Source organism: Leptinotarsa decemlineata, unplaced genomic scaffold, assembly GCF_025532065.1.
Source record: "Leptinotarsa decemlineata unplaced genomic scaffold, Ldec_3_MD MMD2_tig00026294_RagTag_RagTag, whole genome shotgun sequence".
In the NCBI taxonomy this organism is placed as follows: Eukaryota; Metazoa; Arthropoda; class Insecta; order Coleoptera; family Chrysomelidae; genus Leptinotarsa; species Leptinotarsa decemlineata.
The window spans coordinates 11,124,645-11,132,537 of NW_027412674.1; positions in this window are offsets into that span (position 1 = coordinate 11,124,645).

A 7,893-nucleotide genomic window follows, 5' to 3' on the forward strand; every position below is an offset into this window, starting at 1 on the left:
TTTCATATGGATGATCCTAAACTTTATGCCTATAGAGGGAAGGATCTCCATCAGTCCTTGAGGGTGGTGAAAGAGTACATGTATGCTATAGGTATGAAATTCGGGATAGACAAATGTACAATGGTCCATTTCAGAAGAGGACAATGCAGGGACTACGGAGAGGATGTGCAGCTCGTAGATGGCAGCTTCCTACACCATTTGGATCCCGGAGAGAAGTATACTTCAGCAAAGAGCTCATATAAAAGCCGCAGAAATTACCTCACTTATGCGGAAAACCAAATATAAGCCATTGCATGGGGTCTTCTTCAATAACATTGGAGACCTTGGCTTATCAAAGCGACTGACTTTCGCTTTTCTCAGGTCGAGTGGGCTAAAGTCGGAAACTGAGGGGTTCATCATGGCTTGATAGGATGATGTGTTTAACACCTTAGTCTACCGCAGTCGCGTGATGAGTATAGAGGTTCCTGACATAAGGAGCAGGACCTGCCGCGAGGCGCCCGAGACCCTAATGCACTTGCTATCAGCATGTCCAACATATGCGGTCTCGGCCTATATCCATAGACATAACGTGGCCCTCAGAGTGCTATATTACCATCTACTGCACTTTTACGGTATTGACGAGACACCGGTGTTGCCCTACGCTCCGGGGGATATTGAATCCGTTGTGGGGAACGAGAAGTGCCGAATTTATTGGAACTATTCGTTCCCCACCCTCAGGCTCATACAAGCTAATAAGCCAGATGTAGTCCTTCTCGACGGCCAGAGCAAGAATATATTTGTCGTGGAGTTTTCAGCTCCTGGCGAGACGATTATCGTTCCAAAACAGGTGGAAAAATGAATGAAATTTTGAGATTTTCTCTTTTAACTCCACAGACTCTATTCACACCACTCTGTTATTATTATTATTGCTTTGTTATTATTATTGGAGTCCTTGGTGGAATGATGCCCTATCTACTCTACTATCTACCTACTATCAGTAAATTATAATACACAAATATTAAATGAAATATATTCAGTACAATATACCTTGATGAATAAACAGATGCTGAGGTTAAAACCCTGTGTGTGGGTAAATTACAGAACAATAACAAAATAACAGCAATTATGATAATTTAAAACAATATAGGTGAAAAATATTAGGATCCAGATATCAAACATAATAAAATTAACATTTATGTTTCACAGTTTTTATATAAATTAAGCACTAAAATGAATTAGGGCAAAAAGAGTCACTGAATAAAATAAACATCTGAAATAAAATAATATTCACATTAATAATTCACCATTTTGTATGAATAAAAACTACAATGAATTAGTTCAATAAAGTGTAACCGAATAAAACAAACTCAATATAAAATAAACCCTACAAACTTCTGAAAGTGCAATCTCTATATCAAAATCAAATCAAATCAAATCATTTATTCTCAAATATGAAATGGAAACCATACATACTATTTATTTTGAGACTTAGAATGTGAGAATAACAATTAATACAATTTTAAGTGATTTGAGAATAAATTCAAAATCCCACTGAGGTTACAAACCTGTGTGTGGTTAAAAAATTTAAAAATATTAAGAAATATATAATAAAATACGAAATACATATATCGGAACGAATAATAATATTAAGTAAATACAATAATAAAATGATATGACATAAAATATAAAATGTAATGAATAAAAATAGATAAAAATAAATCCTTAAGTTACATATAATATGAAAGTTGGGAATATAAAAGTAACCTTTTTTTTTATTAAAAGCTAATAAGCGAAGTAAGGTAGAGGTACTATACGGAATTCAATCAATATATTCTCATTTTTTTTCTTTCTTTACTTGATATATGTTTTTTCAATAGTATTTTGAATTTTTTCAAAGAAGTTTCAGATTTTAAGTTCTCAGGTAGGTCATTATATATTTTAGGTGCTATATGATGAAAACATTTCTGTCCAACTGTTTTATTCATTTTGGGAATGACATATCTATTTCTCTGTCTAGTATTATATGAATGGGCAGGTAATATCAGATTTTTTTTATTTAAATGTTGTTTTATACAAACCTGAATATAAAAAAGTTGCCTAACATCCATTATTTGTGTCTCGAGGAAGAGATTTTCGCTAGGATATCTTCTATCCTTCTGTAGGATCATTCTCAGAAATCTCTTCTGGGAGACTTCGAGCATATGCATGGACGTTCGTGATACCCCTCCCCATGCTATAATGCCATAGTTAAGGTGAGTTTCAACGAGACTTTTGTAAACAATTTGTTTTTGTTTGTAATTGAGGTAGGTGATGAGTTGTTTGAATCTGTATAATATACATCTTAGTTTTTTTGTTAGATATATAATATGTTCCTTCCATTTCAGGTGGGGATCTAAAAATATACCTAAGTATTTTATTTTGTTCACAGGTTTTAACATCAGATTATCTTGTATCATCAAGTTATAGTTGGGAAGAGAAGTTTCTTGGCTACTAAAAGGCAGGTAATGGGGTTTATTGAAGTTAATTGATAAAAGCCTACTATCGAACCAATCTTTCAAGTTGTTCAAGTCGTTTTCTGCTTTTACTTTTAGGTCATACCAGTTTTCAGCTTTGTAAATTATCACGGTGTCGTCTGCAAAGCTTATTATTTGACCATCTTTTTCTTGCATGAAGAGGTTATTTATATAAATTGTAAATAGCACGGGTCCCAGAACTGTCCCCTGAGGTACTCCACATGTTATTATTTCTTCGGTACTAGATATATCATTGAGTTTTACTTTTTGTTTTCTATTCGTCAGATAGCTTCTGAAAAGATTGAATGTTGTACCTCTGATGCCAATTTCATGAAGAGTATTCAAGAGGATGTTGTGGTCGACGGTATCGAAAGCTTTGGACAAGTCGAGAAAGACACCTAATGATGGGATACCTTTATCCAAGCATTCATATATCGTACTTGTCAAGACATGTATTGCATCTTGCGTCGATTTTTGATCACGAAAACCATACTGTGCATCAAATAAAAGATCGTATTTTTTTAAAAATTCATTTAATCTATTTTTTATGATTTTTTCTATAACTTTACTTAATGTTGTGATAAGTGAAATTGGTCTGTAATTACTAATATTTTGTTTATCTCCTGTCTTATGTACAGGATTAACGACTGACAACTTGAAAGCGGTAGGAAAATAACCTACTTCAAAGGATTTGTTGATGATGTATGTCAAAGGAGTACTAATGTAATTTGAAATTATTTTTAACGTTTCCGCTTTGATGCCATCATAACCTGGAGCTTTTTTATTTTTTTATTATTATTTTATTATTATTATTTATAAATAAAAGTATTCAACATTTTCTTTCTTACTCTTCTATAATTTTATGTATTTCCTTCCTTCCTATTTCTTTTAAGAATATTTTCAAATGTTTCTTGAATTTTTTGAGAGAGGGCTCTATTTTCAAAGTGTCCGGCAGGTAATTGAACAATTTCGGGGCTATATAATTGAAACTTGATAGAGACTTTGTGCATTTTCGCCTTTCCTTGCATTTCAAACACATCGGTTTTCCATTTTCATCCATTACTGAATTTCATTTCTGTATGAATAATCAATAATACTTCAATATAACAGATAAAACAAGTCATTTCTAAGATAACCAATCACACAATGTACGACAAAATCATCCTCCAGCATTCGATGAAGGCTTTAATGGTTCACTGATATAAAAAAGTCGCTCTCGTTGCTGTACTTGACACAAACACCATTTACGGAATTAATGATTGTTTTGGTATCGATTAGGTTACTAAGGTTCTTATTGAGAGGGATATTGCGAGCGACTTGAACTTTTATATCCATCTTTTCATTACTTTATTTAATGGCGTGTCACTCATAGCCGTCTCGATCATTTCTATTCGTCAGGGTAAATTTCATGGTGGGATTTGAAACGAGTTTTTCAAAATAACATAATGATTATAATAATTTTGTATGAACAATTACAATACATTGGGTAGGAAAAATAAAAGCATAGAACTGCGGAGCCATAGTACGCGATATGAGAAAAATTAATACATTAAATTTAACGATTGAATGAATAATCTCCGTTTACTATTGAATTCAGTTGCTGTCCACAGCATCCATCAATGTGAGAGAACCGCTCATTGAACTAAAGTTTGTGCATGAGTTTCAGTACACCTCTCTTCACAGTCAACATACTCCCGTAGTTACCATTCCTTAACACGACAAACACCATATATTCGAATATATATTGAGTAAAACATCAGTCGTACACATAGATACAATGATATTTAAATATACACATGTCATAAACTCTAGTTTTGACCGACACCATTTGTCGTGAATTCTCTTCGACTTATATCGTACCTGTTGACTTTCGTCAAGGCTCGGTACTTCAAGGATGAGAACAAGGTACAATGTATCAGATGAAAATTATACAATTTTCTGTTCCGCCAGCACACACGCCACCGGACTGCTTCTCACAATATAGCATCACAGACCATATATCCCAGACGGTTCACGGCAATGCTAGACAACAGAGACGGAAAAAAGCGCCATCTGAAGATTTGTATCAGTACCATTGTGACGGACGCGGGAGATTCAAATGTTGTATATAGTTGGAATATTCATTTTATTCAAATGTTTTTTGGAAATTTCAGCGTGTTGTTCAGAGTCTCAAACTACACTTTATATTGAGTGTTGTGTGGACTTTAAACAATACGCTGAAATTTCCAAAAACAATGTAAAAATTATAGTTAGAACAAATTCATAACCACTGCTTTATGTTGCAGGGTAATAAGGTTTAAAAAAAAACAGCTGAATTATTATAGATTTTTTATTCAGAACATTTCAACATTAAACATTTTGTGTGATTATATGTTCAGGTTGCTTAGAATTCTTTTTCTTTATTCTGTTTAAACGAATTTTATTGGCTTGTAATTTAATTACATTTGTACCTGTATCCAGTTTCGATTTTCCCTGTATAATTTGATTTACACGCTTGCACCAATTATGTGTGATAGTTGTTTTGGTGAATTTCATAACAAATTGAATTATATTATTTCTATGTTCCTCTTTGTTTCAAGATAAGAATTCAAAGCTAACCTTGCCTCTTATTGTATTTTCAATTATACGAATTAAATGTTTGGAGTATGGTTGTTTATCTAAACAATAGTTTATCACTTGGACAATATCATAAAAAGAAGTGAGAAATGATAACGTTGGGTAACACAATCTTCTAGTGAAAGATCCACCATATTCTCTAAACGAAATTAACAAATTTTGGTGTGAATGATAATTCATTGAGAATATACAATTTGATATATGTCTGTATGTTTATATTCATTACCTTCAATACTGTGATAACATTCGTTCAATTCTGGAATCTCAATGATTAACTCATTAAATTGAGTACTTTCTTGAGCAGAACTATTTGAAGACTTAGATGTTGATGCAGTATCATATACATCATTTGGGCCTGTTGAACCTATAAAGAAGTCTGTTTCATTTAAGTTTCACGAATTAAAATTTTTACTCACCAGGAAGATTTAGAGTTGGAGCAACGTTCCTAAATAACTTGTGAGACCAAGCAGAAATGTATTTTGCCTCAAAATGACTATCACACAGCCTTCTAGAACCGAAAACTTCTTTTGGGTCCATTTCCATCAGTTCCAAGTTATTAATTACCAGTATCCATTTCTTGAACATATTTATATCTTTATCTGGATCAGGGAACGCATGTCTTATACTAGATATACTTTTGCAATAAGGAACGCAACATTTGTTGTGGTAAACCATTGTGAAACAATCAAAATAATGAAGTAAATAATCACTAGGGTACACAGTCAGACAACAACACCACAGACCAACAGCACATGAGTGACATGAGTTACATGACCATCTTTTATATATCATGCACATGTTCTTCTTCTTCTTTTTTTTTTACATACATCACAAACCACAAGAATATATGTGGGTCCGTGACATACGGTACGAAAAAAAGGATTCAAGGTGAAGTAACCTATGTGAACCGTCTAGGGTATATGGTCTGTGTATAGCATTCTTAGGACCGCCTTACGTCGATGAATATAGGCCGGGACCGCATATACTGGACATGCTGACAGCAAGTGCATTAGGGTCTCGGGCGCCTCGCGGCGGGCCCTGCAGCTTGTCTCAGGAACCTTTATACTCATCATGCGACTGCGGTAGACTAAGGTGTTGAAAACATCATCCTGGTAAGACATAATGAACCTCTCAGTTTCCGACTTCAGCCCACTCGACCTGAGAAAAGCGAAAGTCAGGCGCTTTGATGAACCAAGTTTTTCAGTGTTATTGAGAAAGACCCCATGCATTTGCTTGTGTTTCCGTAGAAGTGAGGTGATCTCTGCGGCTTTTATATGAGCTTATTGCTGGACGGGTTCCAACGCAGTGATAGAGTTGTGGTCACTTCGTTCAGTGTCGAAAACTAAACCAAGTTCATCAGCTGCTTGGGCAGCTGCCCTGAAGATAAATACTCCACTTATTGCTCTCTCATGGTCACGGAACATGCAGAGAAAAGGATCCAAACTCCTGACCACTTTACAGGCTATATCCAGTACCATTCTGTCATGTACACACTCCAAACTCAAAAGTCCACGGTCTTCCTGCTGTCAGGTGAAGTACAACCGTGGACCGGACGATTTGGGATGCAAACTACTATAGAAATGCATAATTTTCCGGGTCTTTACGTCGTGTTCATATAGCTCCTCCCGAGTCCACTTCACTACTCCAAACGAGTAGAGTAAGTTTGGAACGGAAAGCTTATTTGTTGCAGCAACTTTGTTCTTCCCCGACAGTTCCGATGACCAGATCTGTCGAAGTTTGTGCTGATACTTGCCGAGTAGAGAGTTCTTCACTGTTGCTACCTCTTATGAGTGGTGTTGTTCCACCCCGAGGTAAGTATACGTCTTTCCGCCTTCCAAATACTGTAGGATGCTTCCATCTACGAGCTGCACATCCACTCCGTAGTCCCCGAATCGTCCTCTTTGGAGATGAATCATTGCTCATTTGTCTATCCCGAATTTCATACCGATAGCATGCGTGTACTCTTCCACCACCCTCAAGGACTGTTGGAGATCCTTCTCTCCAGAGGCATAAAGTTTAATATCATCCATATAAAACAAACGGGTGATCTTGTGCCTCCGGTTACCGGGAGTACCACAATTATACCCTCGAGTATTTCTGAGCGTAACGGATAATGGCAATAGTGAAATACAGAAGAGAAGGGGACTGAGGGAATCGCCCTGAAATGCACCCTTCTGAAAGTGACCCGCTGTTTGGGCTCTGGCTTGTCCAGATGTTATGGTGAAGCGAGTTCGCCAAAGTGGTATCAGTTGTTCAATGCATCTCACTATGTTGTCGGGTACCGCAAGACATCTGAGCAAATGCAAGATGAGCTCATGCGATATTGTATCAAATGCGGTAATCGATCCAGGCCATAAAGAGGTTACGCTTATATTGTATCGAGTCCTGCGTTACTATTATTATTGTTATGATTTCTCATGGCTAGCTGGATGTTATACGAATATCTCATTTCATATGATAGGTACTAACTCTATCTTTCGCACATTTCATCTTTTTCCATACTCAAGACCTAATTCAATATTTAGGTGACCGGAACTGAACTAATTCACTCTCACATTACGCATTGATTCGATATGTACCGAACGGGGTTTGATTACAGACTCAATTTTACTACTAGGTACATCACGCACTGATTCGATATGTACTGGACGAGGTTTCACTTTAGACTATCTTTTTTGATTCGCGACTTCGAGTATTCATATGTAACGCTAGATGCAAAACCTATTTCAAGATATGCCGATACTCATCTGCTGTGATTTTACATGCCCCTTCTTTGACTATCTGA